Here is a 24,920-nt window from a genome sequence, read left to right as displayed (position 1 = left end):
CACTAGCAGACTGATGTTTCACAGTCAAAAAAGTTTTTTTTTTTAAATTTACACTACTGTTACAACAAATATAAGTTGTGGTACTAGTTGGCAAGTGGGGCTGGCACACATGCTGGCAGGCAGGCAACTGCAATTAGATTACACTAGCAGACTGATGTTTCACAGTCAAAAAAGTTTTTTTTTTTAAATTTACACTACTGTTACAACAGATATGAGTGGTGGCACTAGTTGACAATTGGGCCTGGCACACACACTGGCAGGCAGTCAACTGCAATTAGATTACACTAGCAGACTGATGTTTTACAGTATATAAAGTTTTTTTTTTTACAAAATTTACACTACTGTTACAACAGATATGAGTGGTGGCACTAGTTGGCAAGTGGGCCTGGCACACAAGCTGGCAGGCAGGCAGGCAACTGCTATTAGATTATAGATTACACTAGCAGACTGATGTTTCACAGTCAAAAAAGTTTTTTTTAAAATTTACACTACTGTTACAACAGATATGAGTGGTGGCACTAGTTGGCAAGTGGGCCTGGCACACACGCTGGCAGGCAGGCAGGCAGGCAGGCAACTGCAATTAGATTACACTAGCAGACTGATGTTTCACAGTCAAAAAAGTTTTTTTTTAAAAAAAATTCCACTACTGTTACAACAGATATGAGTGGTGGCACTAGTTGGCAAGTGGGCCTGGCACACACGCTGGCAGGCAGGCAACTGCTATTAGATTACACTAGCAGACTGATGTTTCACAGTCAAAAAAGTTTTTTTTTACAAAATTTACACTACTGTTACAACAGATATGAGTGGTGGCACTAGTTGGCAAGTGGGCCTGGCACACACACTGGCAGGCATGCAACTGCTATTAGATTACACTAGCAGACTGATGTTTCACAGTCAAAAAAGATTTTTTTTTTTAAATTTACACTACTGTTACAACAGATATGAGTGGTGGCACTAGTTGGCAAGTGGGCCTGGCACACACGCTGGCAGGCAGGCAACTGCAATTAGATTACACTAGCAGACTGATGTTTCACAGTCAAAAAAGTTTTTTTTTTTTAAATTTACACTACTGTTACAACAGATATGAGTGGTGTCACTTAGCAAGTGGGCCTGGCACACACGCTGGCAGGCAGGCAACTGCAATTAGATTACACTAGCAGACTGATGTTTCACAGTCAGAAAAGTTTTTTAAAATTTTTTTTACACTACTGTTACAACAGATATGAGTGGTGGCACTAGTTGGCAAGTGGGCCTGGCACACATGCTGGCAGGCAGGCAACTGCAATTAGATTACACTAGCAGACTGATGTTTCAAAGTCAAAAAAGTTTTTTTTTTTAAATTTACACTACTGTTACAACAGATATGAGTGGTGGCACTAGTTGGCAAGTGGGCCTGGCACACACGCTGGCAGGCAGGCAACTGCAATTAGATTACACTAGCAGACTGATATTTCACAGTCAAAAAAGTTTTTTTTCTAAAATTTACACTACTGTTACAACAGATATGAGTGGTGGCACTGCAGGCAGGCAACTGATGTTTCACAGTCAAAATTACACAGGAAAAAAAAACTGATGTTCTAGCCCAAAAAAGGGCTTTTTGGGGTGCTGTCCTTACAGCAGAGATCAGATGAGTCCTTCAGGACTGTAGTGGACACTGAATACACTAGCCTAGCTATCAATTTCCCTATAAAATCAGCAGCAGCTACACTATCCCTCCTCTCACTAAGAATGCAGGATCAGAATGAATCTAAAATGGCTGCTGTCCAGGAGCTGGGAGGGTCTGGGAGGGAGTGTCTGCTGCTGATTGGCTGAAATGTGTCTGCAGACTGTGAGATACAGGGTCAAAGTTTACTCAATGATGACGAATAGGGGCGGATCGAACATCGCATATGTTCGCCTGCCGCGGCGAACACGAACAAGCTATGTTCGCCGGGAACTATTCACCGGCGAACTATTCGCGACATCACTAGCTACTAGATTGCTATGCAACCCCTTCAGTACTGTAGAAAACTACACAAACCTCACCGGTGCCACACTTAAAGGGACACTCAAGTCAAAATTAAACTTAAGAATATTTCTGACAAGTATGAAAATAGATTTTTGGCCAAACACGGGCCATTTCATCAGGCATCATGAAACGGCCTGTGTTTGGCCGAGAAACGCATTGCAAGCAATAAAGACCATTTTTATCATTCCAATCATACTTTGGATACTTGTTTTGTTTCATTTTGCTGGCACTTCAACAGAGTCGCTGTTGGATCCCTTTACTGGTCTTATGGATTTTTGGAAATACTCTGTGGCATGTTGAGTTCCAGAGGAGAGAGGCAATGGCATCTATTTATCAAGCCGTCAACCGCAAATACGCTGGAATTCCGCAGCGTATTTGTGGCGAGCCTGATTCCCCTTAGTTATCAAACCCTACAGACTGGCAAAAGTAGAATTTTGTGACGTAACATACAATCCGCCGGACTCAGTCCGACACAGATCGATGCTTACGTCATTACAGATGTTCCGAAAGCAAATTCGGCACAATCTGACTACTTTTGCTAGTTATCACATTTCTACCAGGTACGCTCTCCACTATTCCGGCCCAGCGTACCTGGTTTTCAATACGCCGCCCTGGAGGTGGCGGATACCATGGGAGTCAATGGGAGTCTGAAAGCAGCAAAAGCTCATGTTCGCTGCTTCCCGATATCCCATTGATTCCTATGGTAACATTTACATCTAACACCCTAACATGTACTCCGAGTCTAAACACCTCTAATCTACTGCCCCCTACACCGCCGCCACCTACATTATACTTATTAACCCCTATCTACCCTGCCGCCCCCTACACCGCCGCCACCTACTTTATACTTATTAACCCCTAATCTGCCCCCCCTACACCGCCGCCACCTACATTATACTTATTAACCCCTAATCTGCCCCCCTACAGCGCCACCACCTACATTATACTTATTAACCCCTAATCTGCCACCCCTACACTGCCACCTACATAAAGTTATTAACCCCTAATCTACCCCCCCTACACCGCCACCACCTACATTATACTTATTAACACCCTAATCTGCCACCCCCTACACCGCCGCAACTATATTGAATTTATTAACCCCTAAACCTAAGTCTAACCCTAACACCCCTTAACGTAAATATAATTTAAATCTAAATAAATATTCCTAGCATTAAATAAATTATTCCTATTTAAAACTAAATACTTACCGATAAAATAAACCCTAAGATAGCTACAATATAACTAATAGTTACATTGTAGCTATCTTAGGGTTTATTTTTATTTTACAGGCAAGTTTGTATTTATTTAAACTAGGTAAACTAGTTACTAAATAGGTATTAACTATTTAATAACTTCCTAGTTAAAATAAATACAAATATACCTGTAAAATAAAACCTAACCTAAGTTACAATTACACCTAACACTACACTATAATTAAATAAATTCCCTAAACTAAATACAATTAAATACAATTAAATAAAATTATCTAAAGTACAAAAAAACAACAACACTAAATTACAGAAAAAAATAAACAAATTACAAGATTTTTAAACTAATTACACCTAATCTAATCCCCCTAACAAAATAAAAAAGCTCCCCCAAAATAAAAAAAGCCCTACCCTACACTAAATTACAAAAAGCCCTTTAAAGGGCCTTTTGCGAGGCATTGACCCAAAGTAATCAGCTCTTTTATCTGTAAAAAAAATACAACCCCCCCAACATTAAAACCCACCATCCACACAACCAACCCTACTCTAAAACCCACCCAATACCCCCTTAAAAAACCTAACACTAACCCCTTGAAGATCACCTTACCGTGAGAAGTCTTCACCCAACCAGGCCGAAGTCCTCAATGAATCCGGCAGAAGTAGACCTCCAGACGGGCAGAAGTGGTCCTCCAGACGGGCAGAAGTCTTCATCCAGACGGCATCTTCTATCTTCAGCCATCCGGCGTGGAGTGGGTCCATCTTCAAGACATCCGACGCGGAGCATCCTCTTCTGACGACGTCTTCTTGTTGAATGAAGGTACCTTTAAGTGACGTCATCCAAGATGGCGTCCCTTCAATTCCGATTGGCTGATAGAATTCTACCAGCCAATCGGAATTGAGGTAGAAAAAATTGGATCAGCCAATAGAATCTGAGTTCAATCCTACTGGCTGATTGGATCAGCCAATCGGAATTGAAAGGACACCATCTTGGATGACGTCACTTAAAGGTACCTTCATTCAACAAGAAGATGTCGTCAGAAGATGATGCTCCACCTCGGATATCTTGAAGATGGACCCGCTCCACGCCGGATGGATGAAGATAGAAGATGCCGTCTGGATGAAGACTTCTGGCCGTCTGGAGGACCACTTCTGCCCATCTGGAGGACCACTTCTGTCGGATTCGTTGAGGACTTTGGCCCGGTTGGGTGAAGACTTCTCACAGTAAGGTGATCTTCAAGGGGTTAGTGTTAGGTTTTTTTTAAGGGGGTATTGGGTGGGTTTTAGAGTAGGGTTAGTTGTGTGGGTGGTGGGTTTTAATGTTGGGGGGGGTTGTAATTTTTTTTTACAGGTAAAAGAGCTGATTACTTTAGGGCAATGCCCCGCAAAAGGCCCTTATAAGGGCTATTTGTAATTTAGTGTAGGGTAGGGCTTTTTTTTATTTTGGGGGGGCTTTTTTATTTTGTTAGGGAGATTAGATTAGGTGTAATTAGTTTTTGTAATTTTCTGTAATTTAGTGTTTTTATTTTTGTACTTTAGATAATTTTATTTAATTGTATTTAATTGTATTTAATTTAAGGAATTTATTTAATTATAGTGTTGTGTTAGGTGTAATTGTAACTTAGGTTAGGTTTTATTTTACAGGTATATTTGTATTTATTTTAACTAGAAAGTTATTAAATAGTTAATAACTATTTAATAACTATTGTACCTAGTTAAAATAAATACAAACTTGCCTATAAAATAAAAATAAACCATAAGAGAGCTACAATGTAACTATTAGTTATATTGTAGCTAGCTTAGGGTTTATTTTATAGGTAAGTATTTAGTTTTAAATAGGAATAATTTATTTAATGCTAGGAATATTTATTTAGATTTATTTAAATTATATTTAAGTTAGGGGGTGTTAGCGTTAGGGTTAGACTTAGGTTTAGGGGTTAATAAATTTAATATAGTGGCGGCGGTGTAGGTGGTGGCAGATTAGGGGATAATAAGTATAATGTAGGTGGCGGTGTATGGGGTGGATTAGGGGTTAATAAGTATAATGTAGATGGCGGCAGTGTAGGGGGCGACAGATTAGGGGTTAATAAGTATAATGTAGGTGGCGGCGGTGTAGGGGGCAGCAGATTAGGGGTTAATAAGTATAATGTAGGTAGCGGCGGGAGATTAGGGGTTAATAAGTATAATGTAGGTGGCGGTGGGCTCCGTGAGCGGCGGTTTAGGGGTTAAACACTTTATTTAGTTGCGGCGGGGTCCATGAGCGTCGGTTTAGGGGTTAATACATTTATTAGAGTTTCGGTGGGCTCCGGGAGTGGCGGTATAGGGGGTAAACAGTATAGTATAGTGTAGGTGTTTAGTGACAGAGTACCAATAAAGCTGTGAAAAAGCCGAAGAGCAGCGAGATCGATGACTGTTAGTTAACAACAGTCCGCTGCTCATTGCCCCGTACTTGGTGCGCTGATTTTTACAGCTTTTTTGATAATTTTGGAGAACGTATTCAGGTCCGCGGCAGCGATGTTAGGCGATCTTAGGCGAGCGTATTGGTGCCGTCAAATGCAAGTAAGTTGATGGCTTGATAAGTAGATGCCAATACATTAAGAGGATTGTTTTCATGTATTGACTATATTGTACAATCACATATTGTTTTTGTTCATGTGGATTATTTATATTTAACTCTATTGTGACAGTGTTCACATCATAAGGCGTGTGCACCCCCTTAGGGTTATCTAGTGGAGATTCCCCTTCTAACCATGGACATATAAATGAAAATCCTGTCTTTTGTAACAGTAATTGAAACCATATCTTATAGAGGAGCTCATGTATTACATGAATGTGATACATATTCAATAGAGCAACATTGTGCCCAGAACATACACTACCTGTTCTCCCCCTGCACCCCAGATGCCCTATCTTCCACATAGTATCCATAGCATAGAGCCTTAGCCTTGCTGATCATACTACATGCTGTCATGCTTACTGTTGTCTATTATGGCAACTCATGGCAGTCTAATTGCATCCCATACCCTATTACCTATTTCTGTTTCCACTCCCCAGCATTCCACTTCTTGCATAGCACTGCACCCCTCTCTATTACATTACACCCTACTTCTGGTATTGCACTGTACCCTACTCTATTACATTATACCCTATGTCTGGTATTGCACTGTACCCCACTCTATTACATTATACCCTTCTTCTTGCATAGTACTGCACCCCACTCTATTACATTACAACCTACTTATGGTATTGCACTGCACCCACTCTATTACATTACACCCTACTTCTGGTACTGCACTGTACCCTACTCTATTACATTACACCCTATGTCTGGTATTGCACTGTACCCCACTCTATTACATTATACCCTTCTTCTTGCATAGTACTCTATTACATTACACCCTACTTCTGGTATTGCACTGCACCCAACTCTATTACATTACACCCTACTGCTGGTATTGCACAGTACCCCCTCACTTTTACATTAGACCCTACTGCTGGTATTGCACTGCACCCCATACTATTACATTACACCCTACTTCTGGTATTGTGCTGCACCCCATACTATTACATTACACCCTACTTCTGGAATTGCACTGCACCCCATACTATTACATTACACCCTACTTCTGGTATTGTGCTGCACTCCATACTATTACATTACACCCTACATCTGGAATTGCCCTGCACCCCATACTATTACATTACACCCTAATTCTGGAATTTCCCTGCACCCCATACTATTACATTATACCCTACTTCTGGAATTGCCCTGCACCCCATACTATTACATTACACCCTACTTCTGGAATTGCCCTGCACCCCATACTATTACATTACACCCTACCTCTGGTATTGTGCTGCACCCCACTCTATTACATTGCACCCTACTTCTGGTATTGCACTGTACCCCACTCTATTACATTACACCCTACTTATGGTATTGCACTGCATCCCACTCTTTTACATTACACCCTACTTATGGTATTGCACTGCACCCCACTCTATTACATTACACCCTACTTCTGATATTGCACTGCACCCCACTCTATTACATTATACCCTACTTCTGGTATTGCACTGCACCCCAATCTATTATATAACACCCTACTTCTGGTATTGCACTGTGCCCCACTCTATTACATTACACCCACCTTCTGATATTGCACTGCACCCCACTCTATTACATTATACCTTACTTATGGTATTGCACTGCATCCCACTCTTTTACATTACACCCTACTTATGGTATTGCACTGCACCCCACTCTATTACATTACACCCTACTTCTGATATTGCACTGCACCCCACTCTATTACATTACACCCTACTTCTGGTATTGCACTGCACCCAACTTTATTACATTACACCCACCTTCTGATATTGCACTGCACCCAACTCTATTACATTACACCCTACTTCTGGTATTGCACTGGGCCCCACTCTAATACATTACACCCTACTTCTGGTATTGCACTGTGCCCCACTCTATTAAATTACACCCTACTTCTGGTATTGCACTGCACCCCACTCTAGTACATTACACCCTACTTCTGGTATAGCACTGCACCCCACTCTATTACATTACACCCTACTTCTGGTATTGAACTGCACCCAACTCTATTACATTATACCCTTCTTCTTGCATAGTACTGCACCCCACTCTATTACATTACACCCTACTTCTGGTATTGCACTGGGCCCCACTCTATTACATTACACCCTACTTCTGGTTTTGCACTGCACCCCACTCTATTACATTACACCCTACTTCTGGTATTGCACTGCACCCCACTCTATTACATTACACCCTACTGCTGGTATTGCACAGTACCCCTCACTTTTACATTACACCCTACTGCTGGTATTGCACTGCACCCACTCTATTACATTACACCCTACTTCTGGTATTGAACTGCACCCAACTCTATTACATTACACCCTTCTTCTTGCATAGTACTGCACCCCACTCTATTACATTACACCCTACTTATGGTATTGCACTGCACCCCACTCTATTACATTACACCCTACTTCTGGTATTGCACTGCACCCAACTCTATTACATTACACCCTACTGCTGGTATTGCACAGTACCCCTCACTTTTACATTAGACCCTACTGCTGGTATTGCACTGCACCCCACTCTATTACATTACACCCTACTTCTGGTATTGCACTGTCCCCCACTCTATTACATTACACCCTTCTTCTGATATTGCACTGCAACCCACTCTAGTACATTACACCCTACTTCTGGTATTGCACTGCACCCCATACTATTACATTACACCTTACTTCTGGTATTGCACTGCACCCCATGCTATTACATTACACCCTTCTTCTGATATTGCACTGCACCCCACTCTATTACATTACACCCTTCTTCTGGTATTGCACTGCGCCCCACTCTATTACATTACACCCTACTTCTGGTATTGCACTGAACCCTATACTATTACATTACACCCTACCTCTGGTATTGCACTGCACCCCCATACTATTACATTACACCCTACCTCTGGTATTGCACTGCACCCCATACTATTACATTACACCCTACTTCTGGTATTGCACTGCACCCCCATACTATTACATTACACCCTACCTCTGGTATTGCACTGCAATTCCTTTCATCTCACTATCCTGTAGCCCCTGCTATGTCACACTACCCCACAACTTCTTGCTGTCTCACTACACCTCACTCACTGCATTCTCTATGGTCACTATGTACCACAGTCCTCACTATTTCTTAGTGATACACATTCCTGAGACAACTTTTAGCTTTTATAAAGAGATCTACAGAGGGGGCTATTTTCTCTAATTGCGCCTATTCCTGTAATTTGTGCCAGCCATTTAAGGCAAATTTAGGTCAATTGTTTGTGTTTCCTGCCGAGGTTTCTTTTTTAGACCCTAATGAAGCCATTTTGTGTGTAACCTCGTCATTCCAAAAATCCACTACAATTAGTGAGATTGGTGGGGGAGCTGTGATTGCACCAAGCTGACGGATGGCAAGATTAATCCAGTACTCTACATACATAGAACTCTGAATTGTAGCCTTTAACCCCCTCAGTGCTTGTTGGGAAAAAGATGCATACAGATTGTTCTGCAAAACCTGGCTACTATAACTTCAGCATAGATGGAGGTTAAAAATAAATACACATCTTAAACATTTTAATGTTACATTATAAGCCCATTAAGTATTGCAGTATAAAATGTTAAGCGCACACAGAGCCATATCTAGAAACTGATGGTTCCAGAAAGATAATTAAAGCATTAACCACTATTGTTGCCCCATTTAGAACATTTTCTACCTTATAAAAACAAATCAATTTATATACAGAGGGGGCCATGGCAAAAAAATGCTGAAATTGAGGAAACAAGACTGATAGGGTCCTTGTGTTTAGTGAAGATTAGATCATATTAAAATATTAGCAAAACTAACGGCGAGATTACGAGTTTTGCGTGAGGAGCTATGCGGTGCTAACGAGCAGTTTTTTCTCACCGCTCACTTACCTGCAGCGCTGGTATTACGGGTTTTTACAAACCCGGCGTTAAAAGGCAAGAAGTGAGCATAGAGCAAAATTGTGCTTCATACCGCACTCCAATACCAGCGCTGCTTAAGTCAGCGGTGAGCTGGTCGTACGTGCTCGTGCACGATTTCCCCATAGACATCAATGGGGAGAGCCGGCTGAGAAAAAGTCTAACACCTGCCAAAAAGCAGCGTAAAACTCAGTAACGCCGCCCCATTGATTTCTATGGGGAAACACATTTTGTGTTTACACCTAACACCCCAACATGAACCCCGAGTCTAAACACCCCTAATCTTACACTTATTAACCCCTAATCTGCCGCCCCCAACATCGTCGACACCTACATTATTCTTATTAACCCCTAATCTGCTGCTCCGGACACCGCCGCCACCTACATTATACTTATTAACCTCTAATCTGCTGCCCCCAACATCGCCGCCACCAAAATTATATTTATTAACCCCTATTCTTCCGCCCCCAATGTCGCCGCAACCTACCTACACTTCTTAACCCCTAATCTGCCGCCCCAACGTCGTCGCCACTATATTAAATGTATTAACCCCTAAATCTAAGTCTAACCCTAACCCTAACACCCCCTAACTTAAATATAATTTAAATAAATCTAAATAAAATTACTATAATTAACTAAATTATTCCTATTTAAAACTAAATACTTACCTATAAAATAAACCCTAAGCTAGCTACAATATAATTAATAGTTACATTGTAGCTCACATAGGGTTTATTTTTATTTTACAGGCAAGTTTGTATTTATTTTAACTAGGTAGAATAGTTACTAAACAGTTATTTACAACAGGGGGGGATCCGGAACACGGTCAAAACCACTGGTCGTAGCAGAAACAACAAATACGAAAAAACTGCTTTCCTACACACCCGGAGTGCCGTAGCAAGCGGGAGATCAGGCAAAAATGTTATAGAGAAACACACAAATTTGCAGGCACTGCTAGGTTAGTGAAAAATTAGAAATCCATTTATTACAAACATTAAAATATTGAGCACCCAGACAAGGTACAAACAGAAAAGGACTGTCTTACGCGTTTCACGCCCCCTAGTGGCGCTTAATCATAGACTGCAGGAGTGGGGAGAACGGAACCAATTTATACCAAAGGCAATAATTGATTAACTCTTTGCTAAACACACCAAATGCTAAAAACATATACAGTGTAAATTAAAAATACAATATAGTTCTACAAAAATTATAAACACAGAGAGATGATGCTGTACAAGATAACAAATATGTGCATATACAAATACATATTCTTAAATACATGTTGCAAATTCATGTTATAAATATGTATTAAAAATACTTGCAAAAATGAAGGCAAATGCAATGTAGCAACAGCAGCAATTGATTTCAAACAGTCATGCAGCCATATAGTGGAAGCTGGAACCTGTGAAAGATTCAATATACACAAAGAATCAACTATATGTAATCAAACTTTTAATATATCCAAGAAGATAATTAAGCCATGAATGAATGAATACAAAGTATATTTTTAAATGAGCGCAAAAGCATGAAACAAGTTGATAAACTAGCATATTACATGATGTGTGATTAATTATCAATGAAATAGCAAATTCTTTTTTTACAGGGAAGTTCGGGAGAAGAGTCGGGGGAATGTCAGCTGGTGGTCCGTCCAATGGCGCGCAGGACCACCTTAAAAGAAAAAGAGGAAGACACAGATTGAAAAAGAAAATGAAAAGGCAAAGAAAAATTAAAGAAGAAGAAAAAGGGACACTAACTGTCAAAGAAAATTGTCCCTTTGACAATTTCAGTACAATTAATTTGTCAAAACACAATCTCACTATTCATGAGAAATCTGTACTTTCTAAGGGATTGGGATTTGCCCCCACAAATAAGTTCTCTGGCTTCACCACTTTATTAGATGTCAACAAATTCATCAGAAAGTTAGCCTTAAAAAGGTTTTTTTTTCTCTTTCTCAAGAATCTGATGATATTTTTGAACATGTAGAAAGTGCTGAACCCCAACAATTCTCTCATATTCACCCACACCTATTTTTCCCAGATGCATGCTCTCTAGCAACCCTTAATGACTTATATAGTGACAATGTCTTGCCCCCTGATTTAAAATGTTTACAGAAACCAATAAAAACTAGGTTTTTGCACAGTTCAACACAGAGGTGCCATGCTTAACGCATACCTAAAAGCAGTCCAAGATGACATTTTAGCACTAGAAGCCAACATTGGTGACAAGGCTCCCTCCTTTAATTTAATTTATAAAGAAAGAATGGCTATTAAATCTCCTTCTGATGACCATAACATTGTCATCAAAACTTGGATAAGGGTGGTAGCATTGTCATCATGGATAAGGACTACTATTTTTTGGAAGCCAACAGACAGCTTTCAGATAGCAATGTTTATCGCAAATTGTCATCTAATCCGACTCAAATTTTAAAAAAGAGCTAATACAGCTAGTTGAAGATGGTATCTCTTTGGGCATCTTTGACACTAAGGATTTGGATACTTTTTTCCAGCTAACCCAGTTATCCCAATCTTTTATCATGTGCCAAAGGTGCACACGGATTGTGAGCACCCTCCAGGTAGACCAATTGTGTCTGGCATTGGCTCCCTGTTTGAACCTATGAGAGCATGGCTTGATGCCATTTTACAATCCATTGCCAGACAACAGTTGAGCTACCTGGAGGATAGCTCCCACCTTCTTGAAAGCCTTGAAAATATCAAATGGCAAACTGATTTTTCTTGGATGGTTGTTGACATATCCTTGTTATACACGTGTATTCACAATCTTTTGGAGTTCAGGTAATTGAATCTTTTTTAGTTAAAACATTAAATTTAGACGATATCACCACACATTATTTAGGCAACATTCTAAGGTATCTTCTTTCCCACAATTTCTTTTATTCAATCAAGAATTCTTTCAGCAAATTTGTGGCATGGCGATGGGGGAGAAATTTTCCCCATCGTTTGCCAATTTGTACATAGCTCGGTGGGAACTTACCTATATTTATAGTCAACAAAATCCCTGGCACGAGGATATCATCTTATTTGTTCTCTATATTGATGACTTACTTTTTATAGTAAAAACACCACTTGATGATTTCTCCTTCCAGAAATGTATGCTTCACCTGAACACTAACCAGATGGGGTTAAACTTTACAGGTAATTATAGTAGGATTGAAGTTAACTTCTTAGATCTTACTTTGCACATTGAAAATGGCCAGATATGTACAAAAACCTTTAGGAAACCGATTGCTGGTAACACCATTTTACACGCTACATCACAGCATCCTAAACATCTTGTTAAAGCCATACCAAAGGGCCAATACATAAGACTCAGAAGGAACACTAAATCTTATACAGTCTATGAAAATCAAGCCTTAGAACTAGAAAATAGACTGGTACAAAGAGGGTACAATAGAGACACATTAACTAAATGTCGCCAACAAGTTAGGACCCTTCAATGTAGACCTCATAAAAAATCTAACAATAAAAAATTTAATGATAAGAACTTTTCAGACTCTGTAATTTTCACCACAGAATATACCACACAATATGACTCTATTGTCAAAATTTTGAAAAAACATATACATCTACTTTTGGGAGATGACATAAAATCCTGTGTTGGAAACTGCAGATTTGTCCCAAAGAAACTCAGAACCTTAGGTCAATCATTAGCTCCCAGCATGGTTAGGAGTAACATCTTTGAATCAGAACCTAGATGGTTAACCCATAAAGGAAATTTCAAGTGTGGCAGTAGGAATTGTCTAACATGTGCACTTATCCTCAAAGGAGATTCATTTACATCCAGTGTCACTAACCAGAAATTTGACATTGACTTTTACGCCAATTGCGGTACCCATTGGGTAATTTATCTGTTAACTTGCAATTTGTGCAAAAGTCAATATGTAGGACAATCCTCTAGGGAGCTAAGAAAAAGAGTAGGGGAACATTCCAGGGATGTAAAAAATTACATTAAGGAGTCTGCAGTTGCCAGTCATTTTAATGGCATTCATTTTACTAATATAGCCAACATGGCAGTTCAAGTCATTGACTTAGCACGTGTACCTATGAGAGGAGGGAATAAAAATAAAATTCTGGATAAGAGAGAACTATTCTGGATTCTCAAGCTTAAAACTAAAACCCCATTGGGTATAAATAAAGAATTTGATATTAGCTATTTCATTGATAATTAATCACACATCATGTAATATGCTAGTTTATCAACCTTTTTCATGCTTTTGCGCTCATTTAAAAATATACTTTGTATTCAATCATTCATGGCTTAATTATCTTCTTGGATATATCAAAATTTTGATTACATATAGTTGATTCTTTGTGTATATTGAATCTTTCACAGGTCCCAGCTTCCACTATATGGCTGCATGACTGAAATCAATTGCTGCTGTTGCTACTCTGACATTGTATTTGCCTTCATTTTTGCAAGTATTGATTTTTAATACATATTTATAACATGAATTTGCAACATGTATTTAAGAATATGTATTTGTATATGCACATATTTTCTATCTTGTACAGCATCATCTCTCTGTGTTTATAATTTTTGTAGAACTATATTGTAATTTTAATTTACACTGTATATGTTTTTAGCATTTGGTGTGGTTAACAAAGAGTTAATCAATTATTGCCTTTGGTATAAATTGGTTCCTTTCTCCCCACTTCTGCAGTCTATGATTAAGCGCTACTAGGGGGGCGCGAAACGCGTAAGACAGTCCTTTTCTGTTTGTACCTTGTCTGGGTGCTCAATATTTTAATGTTTGTAATAAATGGATTTCTAATTTTTCACTAACCTAGCAGTGCCTGCAAATTTGTGTGTTTCACTTAATAGTTATTGTGATGGATACCCTGGCTACCCCGAAAGGGTAGCTCCACCAAATGGGACCTGCTTCCTCCCTGCCGACTGCAGCTATGTAGCTGGCAAGTGACCACAGCCTGTAGCCACCCCTGATGCCCGACAGCATCAGTACCTAGGGTCCCACCCTGTGGCAGACTCCAGCTACCCAGACTGGGTAGCTCTGCCTGATAATCCTTTCTCTGCCTGGAACAGGCTGCTATGTAGCTCAGGAAAGTGATTTTAGCTGGAGCCAACCCAAATAACTAGACAGACTAGCCTTTAGGTTAAACAGGAACTTTTTTTATTGAAAACACACACTCCTTTTATACAGACAGCTAATCTTGATAAGACCCTGGACAATCCCACTATTTTCCTGCCATTCCTGCCCCTCCAGACTTACCGGCGCCTCCATAGGAGCCACAGTCCCACATAATCTCAATACCTATGGGTGGCAGTTTTTAGGGGTGTCATTTTAAAGCTCTCAGTCCTCAGATTTCACAGTCCAAAAATCTGGAGTTAGGGGTGTCCAAAACCCCCAGTTCCCAAAGGAGCTCCCCTCCGGTAATTCTCCCACCTCTTCTCCTCCCTAGGGGCTACTAATCCTCAAAAGAGCAGAGCTCTGGGGCACATGATTGCTGGAGCAATGAGGGTAAAGTTAGCGGGTGTCCTGCTGTCCTGTGGCCGACCGGGAGTTCCAGGAGCCTGGACAGCCTGAGAGGGGTTAGGTAGGTGTCCGTTGTGAGGCGGCTGACCGGGCGTTCCAGGAGCACGGCCAGCCTAGGAGGGTTTTCCTGGTCATACTCCAGCTTTTTTTCTAAACAAGTTTGGAACAGAAAACCATGCAACCAAAAGCTTCCAGAGATTGTGGTTGCTCTGAGGAGCCCAAAACCACTGAGAAACAACAGGGGTGAGGTTGTAGGGGGTGGGGGGTAGCCTTAGCTGTATGGTATCCGTGACATCTCCCATCTCCCCTGGGCACAGGGATAGTCACATAATGCAAAGTCCCAAACAAGTTTGCTAAGGCCGACTCCCAAACAATTGCTGTTCCACAAGTTCCAGTGTCCTTAAGTTCCATGGCCAAACTGTCTCCCTCTGTGACACTCTGTTGAGATCTGGCTGACCCACCCACAAACAAAGCCAGTGCCAGTTTCTCGTCTGTATACCCACCCCAGACTGTAGGTTGAGGTTGCTCCTTGGTGGGGCAAGCAAGACTCGGGTGCCCAAACTGGTGGCACCAAATGCAGGGGCGGGTATCCAACAAAGCCATTGACGGTTTCTCGGCTGTTGGTGGAAGTTGCTCCTTGGTGGGGCAAGCAAAACTCGGGTGCCCAAACTTGTGGCACCAACTGCATGAGCGGGTACCCCCCTGGCCTGCCCCCTGTGAGATATACTCCAGGACAAAAAAAGGGTATAGACCCTGCAAAGCTACTGAGGGGAGAGACCGTCTGTCTCTTCTCCCGGGAAGGTGATTTACTGCTGGGGAGGGAGGTCTGCTACCTCCGCTCCATGGGAAACTGGGCTGCCGCTGGGGAGGGAGACCAGCTGTCTCAGCTCCCTGTACGGGGTTCTGCCGCTGGGGAGAGAGACCAACTGTCTCCTCTCCCAGAAAGGGATTCGGCTGCTGGGGAGAGATATCGATACCCGTCTCTCCCTGAAAGGGCTTCTCTGAAAGGGCAGGGAGGATGACTACCTCCACTCCCAGGGGATGGCTCTGCCGCTGGGGAGAGAGACCGACTGTCTCCTCTCCCAGGAAGGGGTTCTGTTTACGGGGAGGGAGGACGACTACCTCAGCTCCCAGGGGATGGCTCTGCCGATGGGGAGAGAGACCGACTGTCTCCTCTCCCGGCTCCTGGCTCTGCCGCTGGGGAGAGAGACAAACTGTCTCCTCTCCCAGGAAGGGGTTCGGCATACAGGGAGGGAGGACGACTAACTACGCTCCCAGGGGATGGCTCTGCCGCTGGGGAGAGAGACTAACTGTCTCCTCTCCCTGTACCTGGCTCTGCCGCTGGGGAGAGAGACCGACTGTCTCCTCTCCCAGGAAGGGGTTCTGCTACTGGGGAGAGGTATCGACATCCATCTCTCCCTGCAAGGGGTGCTCAGTAAGTGGAGGGAGGACGACTTCCTCCTCTCCCTGGTTTCCAGGAGCTGTTGCAGGTGCTGGGCAGAGGCCGGCGGCTCTCTGCCCTGTTGTCAGCGCTTCTGCTGGGGTGGCTTCCTTGTCCAAGTCTATAAGCTCAGAGCCAGACTGCTGATCAGGATCCCGCAGCCGTGGTTCTTTTTTTCTTTGCTGCCACTCCTCCACGGTCAAGCTCCATGAATCCCAGAGGGCTGCACCCCAGATCTGTATGCCCCTGGCACGCTGCTTAGCGAGATCCAGCAGCCTCTTGTATTCCTTGACCAGTGCTTCTTCCTGGTCAATTATAAAATCCAGATCGTCCAGCAGCCAGGTCTCCTCCAAGAGATCCAGCAGGTCCTCTTGGAGCCCAGAGATATCCTCCAGACCCTGGTCTGTCTCACTCCCAAACTGTGGGTCCTCTGTCCTTTTTGTAAACAACAATCCAGGGCCGCCGAAGCCAAAGCCCTCTGTGGGGGAGCCTTCCTCCAGCCATGGCTGCGCTTGCATAGTGAGCCATTGGAGGGCCCAATAGCCGTCCTCCACCCACATCTCTTGCTGGATCAGTCTATGTAGAACAGATAGCCATTCCTTCTTTGGCTGTTCTCCCAGGAAAGGCAGTCTCACGGTCCACCGAACCCGGAATCTCGTGTCATTCGTGGGGAGGACCTTTCCATTTTCTGCTCCTGTTGAAGAGCCTCCCACCAAAGGTCTCGGAGGGCAAGGTTCCTCCATGTTAGAACGTCCTCTTCCGAACAAGGATCATTTGTTCCGGTCAGCATCTTTTGTACTCTCCCTAGGAACTTTGCCTCCATATTTACCGGCTACTGTGGTATGTCTCCTCTGTCAGCAGGAACCTTGTAAAAGAAGCAGATCCCACCGCTGCCAGCCAATGTGATGGATACCCCGGCTACCCTGACTGGGTAGCTCTGCCAAATGGGTCCTGCTTACTCCCTGCGGACTGCAGCTATGTAGCTGGCAAGTGACCACAGCCTGTAGCCACCCCTGATGCCCGACAGCATCAGTACCCAGGGTCCCACCCTGTTGCAGACTCCAGCTACCCAGACTGGGTAGCTCTGCCTGATGATCCTTTCTCTGCCTGGAACAGGCTTCTATGTAGCTCAGAAAAGTGATTTTAGCTGGAGCCAACCCAAATAACTAGACAGACTAGCCTTCAGGTTAAACAGGAACTGATTTTATTGAAAACACACACTCCTTTTATACAGACAGCTCATCTTGATAAGACCCTGGACAATCTCACTATTTTCCCGCCATTCCCACCCCTCCAGACTTACCGGCACCTCCATAGGAGCCACAGTCCCACATAATCTCAATACCTTGGGGTGGCGGTTTCGGGGTGTCATTTTAAAGCTCTCGGTCCCCAGATTTCACAGTCCAAAAATCAGCATGATTCGTTACTGGGGAGCAGAGTTACAGTCCATTGAAGTTATGGGGTTAGGGGTGTCCAAAACCCCCGGTTCCCAAAGGAGCTTCGCTCCGGTAATTCTCCCACCTCTTGTCCTCCCTAGGGGCTACTAATCCTCAAAAGAGCGGAGCTCTGGGGCACATGATTGCTGGAGCGACAAGGGGTAAAGTTAGCGGGTGTCCTGCTGTCCTGTGGCCGACCGTGAGTTCCAGTTGCCTGGACAGCCTGAGAGGAGTTAGGCGGGTGTGAGGCGGCCGACCGGGAGTTCAAGGAGCCCGGCCAGCCTGGGAGGGTTTTCCTGGTCATACACCATCTTTTTTCTAAACAAGTTTGGAACACAAAACCATGCAACCAAAAGCTTCCAGAGATTGTGGTTGCTCTGAGGAGCCCAAAAACACTGAGAAACAACAGGGGTGAGGTTGTAGGGGGGTGGGGGTAGCCTTAGCTGTCTGGTATCTGTGACAGTTATTAACTATTTAATAACTACCTAGCTAAAATAAATACAAATTGACCTGTAATAAAACCTAACCTAAGTTACAATAACACCTAACACTACACTAGAATTAAATAAAAAAACTAAATTAAATACAATTAAATAAATGAAATTAGCTAAATCACAACCCCCCCCCACACTAAATTACAGAAAATAAAAAACAAATTACAGATCTTTAAACTATTTACACCTAATCTAATTAGACTGACCATATTTCCTTTAGACAAAAACGGGACATTGAGATGTCAAAAATGGGACGGGGTTAATATTCTTTATTCATAGGAAAAAAAGTAAGATTTTAACAAAAGTTAACTTTTATGACATGAATATAAACTATTGAACCAACAATTATCCTTAGCTGAGTTGCCCAAAATCATTGTTACATGGTGGAAGAACTGAGAAAAATGTGGAAATAGTTACTTGATAATGATGACCGTTACTTATAAAGTCTGTAGAACCAGCACTGCAGCAGCGTAATAAGTAAACTGCAAAATAAAAAAATAAATAAACTACCATCATAGTTTAGTTCTAAACAACATGACAAATTACTTTTTTTTATTTTGTTTTATTTTGCAGTTTACATAAGAGTCAATTGTAAGCAGTAAGAAAAGAGTCTGAAAGGTTGAAATAGTTAGCAATTTAGTAAGCATAATTAATAGACATGTGCATGGCGAAAAAATTTGGTTCGGTTCGGATCGATTCGGATTTTTTTAGAATTTCGGTTCGGACCCATTCGAAATTTGGAAAAATTTGAATCAATTTGGTTCGGATTCGTTTCGGATTTATTCGGATTCGAATAAATTCGCCGGGATTCGGTTCGGTTTCGGAAATTCAGAATTTCGGTAAGTATTAGGTGGGATGTGCTGTGTATTAGACTAGTATTATGTACTGTATATTAGGTGTAACCCATAGCAGAATAATATAACCTAATATACTGTACAATACTAGTGTAATCCATGGCCATCCGAATCTACCGAATAAATCTGAATAAATCCGAACTAATTCGGTTTTATTCGGTAGATTCGGCACTATTTTAATTCGGAAATTCGAATCGATCCAAATCCCGAATTTACCGAATTTGGCCAAATTTCCAAATCGATCCGAAAAGAATCGCACATTTCTAATAATTAATGACAATTAAATTGATTGACAGGCACAGACACTGGTCTTACCTTGGCCGTGCACAATTCTTGCAGAACTTAGACAGTTGATCTACTTGATCACTATGTTTGTATGTTCACACTGTGACACAAGAAGATTAGCTAAATCACAACCCTCTCCCACTAAATTACAGAAAATAAAAAACAAATTACAGATCTTTAAACTAATTACACCTAATCAATAGCCCTATCAAAATAAAAAAGCCCCCCAAAATAAAAAAACCCTAGCCTAAACTAAACTACCAATAGCCCTTAAAAGGGCCTTTTGCAGGCATTGCCCCAAAGTAATCAGCTCTTTTACCTGTAAAAAAAATACAAACCACCCCCCCCTACAGTATAATCCCCCACCCACACACTTCCAACCCCCCAAATAAAATACTAACTAAAAAAACCTAAGCTCCCCATTGCCCTGAAAAGGGCATTTGGATGGGGATTGCCCTTAAAAGGGCATTTAGCTCTTTTGCAGGCCCAAAGCCCTAACCTAAAAAATAAACCCACCCAATACACCCTTAAAAAAATCCTAACACTAACCCCCAAAGATTCACTTAACGGGAGAAGTCTTCATCCAAGCGGCAAGATGTCCTCAACAAAGCCAGCAGAAGTGGTCCTCCAGATGGGCAGAAGTAGTCCTCCGCACCACAAGGATGAAGATAGAAGATGCCGTCTGGATGAAAACTTCTGCCCATCTGGAGGACCACTTATGCCCATCTGGAGGACCACTTCTGCCGGCTTTGTTGAGGACATCTTTACGCTTGGATGAAGACTTAGTGTTAGGATTTTTTTAAGGTTGTATTGGATGGGTTTATTTTTTAGGTCAGGGCTTTGGGCCCTGAGTTGCCCAAAATCATTGTTACATGGTGGAAGAACTGAGAAAAATGTGGAAATAGTTACTTGATAATGATAACCGTTACTTATAAAGTCTGTAGAACCAGCACTGCAGCAGCGTAATAAGTAAACTGCAAAATAAAATAAAAAATAAACTACCATCATAGTTTAGTTCTAAACAACATGACAAATTACTTTTTTTTATTTTGTTTTATTTTGCAGTTTACATAAGAGTCAATTGTAAGCAGTAAGAAAAGAGTCTGAAAGGTTGAAATAGTTAGCAATTTAGTAAGCATAATTAATAGACATGTGCATGGCGAAAAAATTTGGTTCGGTTCAGTTCGGATCGATTCGGATTTTTTTAGAATTTCGGTTCGGACCCATTCGAAATTCGGAAAAATTCGAATCAATTTGGTTCGGATTCGTTTCGGATTTATTCGGATTCGAATAAATTCGACGGGATTCGGTTCGGTTTCGGAAATTCAGAATTTCGGTAAGTATTAGGTGGGATGTGCTGTGTATTAGACTAGTATTATGTACTGTATATTAGGTGTAACCCATAGCAGAATAATATAACCTAATATACTGTACAATACTAGTGTAATCCATGGCCATCCGAATCTACCGAATAAATCTGAAAAATCCGAACTAATTCGGTTTTATTCGGTAGATTCGGCACTATTTTAATTCGGAAATTCGAATCGATCCAAATCCCGAATTTACCGAATTTGGCCAAATTTCCAAATCGATCCGAAAAGAATTGCACATTTCTAATAATTAATGACAATTAAATTGATTGACAGGCACAGACACTGGTCTTACCTTGGCCGTGCACAATTCTTGCAGAACTTAGACAGTTGATCTACTTGATCACTATGTTTGTATGTTCACACTGTGACACAAGAAGATTAGCTAAATCACAACCCTCTCCCACTAAATTACAGAAAAAACAAAAACAAATTACAGATCTTTAAACTAATTACACCTAATCAATAGCCCTATCAAAATAAAAAAGCCCCCCCAAAATAAAAAAAACCCTAGCCTAAACTAAACTACCAATAGCCCTTAAAAGGGCCTTTTGCAGGCATTGCCCCAAAGTAATCAGCTCTTTTACCTGTAAAAAAAAATACAAACCACCCCCCCTACAGTATAATCCCCCACCCACACACTTCCAACCCCCCAAATAAAATACTAACTAAAAAAACCTAAGCTCCCCATTGCCCTGAAAAGGGCATTTGGATGGGGATTGCCCTTAAAAGGGCATTTAGCTCTTTTGCAGGCCCAAAGCCCTAACCTAAAAAATAAACCCACCCAATACACCCTTAAAAAAATCCTAACACTAACCCCCAAAGATTCACTTAACGGGAGAAGTCTTCATCCAAGCGGCAAGATGTCCTCAACGAAGCCAGCAGAAGTGGTCCTCCAGATGGGCAGAAGTAGTCCTCCGCACCACAAGGATGAAGATAGAAGATGCCGTCTGGATGAAAACTTCTGCCCATCTGGAGGACCACTTATGCCCATCTGGAGGACCACTTCTGCCGGCTTTGTTGAGGACATCTTGCCGCTTGGATGAAGACTTAGTGTTAGGATTTTTTTAAGGTTGTATTGGATGGGTTTATTTTTTAGGTCAGGGCTTTGGGCCTGCAAAAGAGCTAAATGCCCATTTAAGGGCAATGCCCATCCAAATGCCCTTTTCAGGGCAATGGGGAGCTTAGGTTTTTTTAGGTAGGTTTTTATTTGGGGGTTGGTTGTGTGGGTGGTGGGTTTTACTGTTGGGGGGTTGTTTGTATTTTTTTTTTACAGGTAAAAGAGCTGATTACTTTGGGTCAATGCCTCGCAAAAGGCCCTTTTAAGGGCTATTGATTGTTTAGTTTTGGCTAAAGTTTTTTTTTATTTTTTGGGGGGGCTTTTTTATTTTGATAGGGCTATTAGGTTAGGTGTAATTAGTTTAAACATCTGTAATTTGTTTTTTATTTTCTGTAATTTAGTGTTTTTTTTGTTTGTAATTTAGCTAATTTAATTTAATTTATTTAATTGTATTTAATGTAGGGAATTTATTTAATTATAGTGTAGTGTTAGGCGTTAGTGTAACTTAGGTTAGGTTTTATTTTACAGGTAAATTTGTATTTATTTTAGCTAGGTAGTTATTAAATAGTTAATAACTATTTAATAACTATTCTACCTAGTTAAAATAAATACAAACTTGCCTGTAAAATAAAAATAAACCCTAAGGCCTAGATTTAGAGTTTGGCGGTAGCCGTCAAAACCAGCGTTAGAGGCTCCTAACGCTGGTTTTTACCGCCCGCTGGTATTTGGAGTCAGTCAGGAAAGAGTCTAACCCTCACTTTGCAGCTGCGACTTTTCCATACCGCAGATCCCCCTACGCCATTTGCGTATCCTATCTTTTCAATGGGATCTTCCTAACGCCGGTATTTAGAGTCTTGGCTGAAGTGAGCGTTAGAAATCTAACGACAAAACTCCAGCCACAGAAAAAAGTCAGTAGTTAAGAGCTTTCTGGGCTAACGCCGGTTTATAAAGCTCTTAACTACTGTGCTCTAAAGTACACTAACACCCATAAACTACCTATGTACCCCTAAACCGAGGCCCCCCCACATCGCCGCCACTCTATTAAAATTTTTTAATCCCTAATCTGCCACTCCGTACACCGCCGCCACCTACGTTATCCCTATGTACCCCTAATCTGCTGCCCCTAATACCGCCGATCCCTATATTATATTTATTAACCCCTAATCTGCCGCCCCCAACGTCGCCGCCACCTACCTACACTTATTAACCCCTAATCTGCCGACCGGACCGCACAGCTACTATAATAAATGTATTAACCCCTAATCCGCCTCACTCCCGCCTCAATAACCCTATAATAAATAGTATTAAGCCCTAATCTGCCCTCCCTAACATCGCCGACACCTAACTTCAAGCATTAACCCCTAATCTGCCGACCGGAGCTCACCGCTACTCTAATAAATTTTTTAACCCCTAAAGCTAATTCTAACCCTAACACCCCCCTAGATTAAATATAATTTTTATCTAACGAAATAAATTAACTCTTATTAAATAAATTATTCCTATTTAAAGCTAAATACTTACCTGTAAAATAAACCCTAATATAGCTACAATATAAATAATAATTATATTGTAGCTATTTTAGGATTAATATTTATTTTACAGGCAAATTTGTATTTATTTTAACCAGGTACAATAGCTATTAAATAGTTACTAACTATTTAATAGCTACCTAGTTAAAATAATTACAAAATTACCTGTAAAATAAATCCTAACCTAAGTTACAATTAAACCTAACACTACACTATCAATAAATTAATTAAATAAAATACCTACAATTATCTACAATTAAACATAACACTACACTATCAATAAATTAATTAAATACAATACCTACAAATAAATACAATTAAATAAACTAACTAAAGTACAAAAATAAAAAAGAACTAAGTTACAAAAAATAAAAAAATATTTACAAACATTAGAAAAATATTACAACAATTTTAAACTAATTACACCTACTCTAAGCCCCCTAATAAAATAACAAAGACCCCCCCCCCAAAAAAAAATGCCCTACCCTATTCTAAAATTAAAATAGAAAAGCTCTTTTACCTTACCAACCCTGAAAAGGGCCCTTTGCGGGGTATGCCCCAAAGAATACAGCTCTTTTGCCTGTAAAAAAAAACATACAATACCCCCCCCCAACATTACAACCCACCACCCACATACCCCTATTCTAACCCAAACCCCCCTTAAATAAACCTAACCTAAGCCCCTGAAGATCTCCCTACCTTGTCTTCACCACGCCGGGTTCACCGATCGATCCAGAAGAGCTCCTGCGATGTCTTGATCCAAGCCCAAGCGGGGGGCTGAAGATGTCCATGATCCGACTGAAGTCTTCATCCAAGCGGGAGCTGAAGAGGTCCATGATCGGGCTGAAGTCTTCTATCAAGCGGCATCTTCAATCTTCTTTCTTCCGGATCCATGTTCATCCCGCCGACGCAGAACATCCATCTTCACCGACGACTTCCCGACGAATGATGGTTCCTTTAAGGGACGTCAATCAAGATGGCGTCCCTCGAATTCCGATTGGCTGATAGGATTCTATCAGCCAATCGGAATTAAGGTAAGAAAATTCTGATTGGCTGATGGAATCAGCCAATCAGAATCAAGTTCAATTTGATTGGCTGATCCGATCAGCCAATCAGATTGAGCTAACATTCTATTGGCTGATCGTAATTATTTTAACTAGGTAACTATTAAATAGTTATTAAC

Source organism: Bombina bombina, chromosome 1 (genome assembly GCF_027579735.1).
Source record: "Bombina bombina isolate aBomBom1 chromosome 1, aBomBom1.pri, whole genome shotgun sequence".
Taxonomy (NCBI): domain Eukaryota; kingdom Metazoa; phylum Chordata; class Amphibia; order Anura; family Bombinatoridae; genus Bombina; species Bombina bombina.
Note: the sequence above shows the minus strand (reverse complement) of the source record.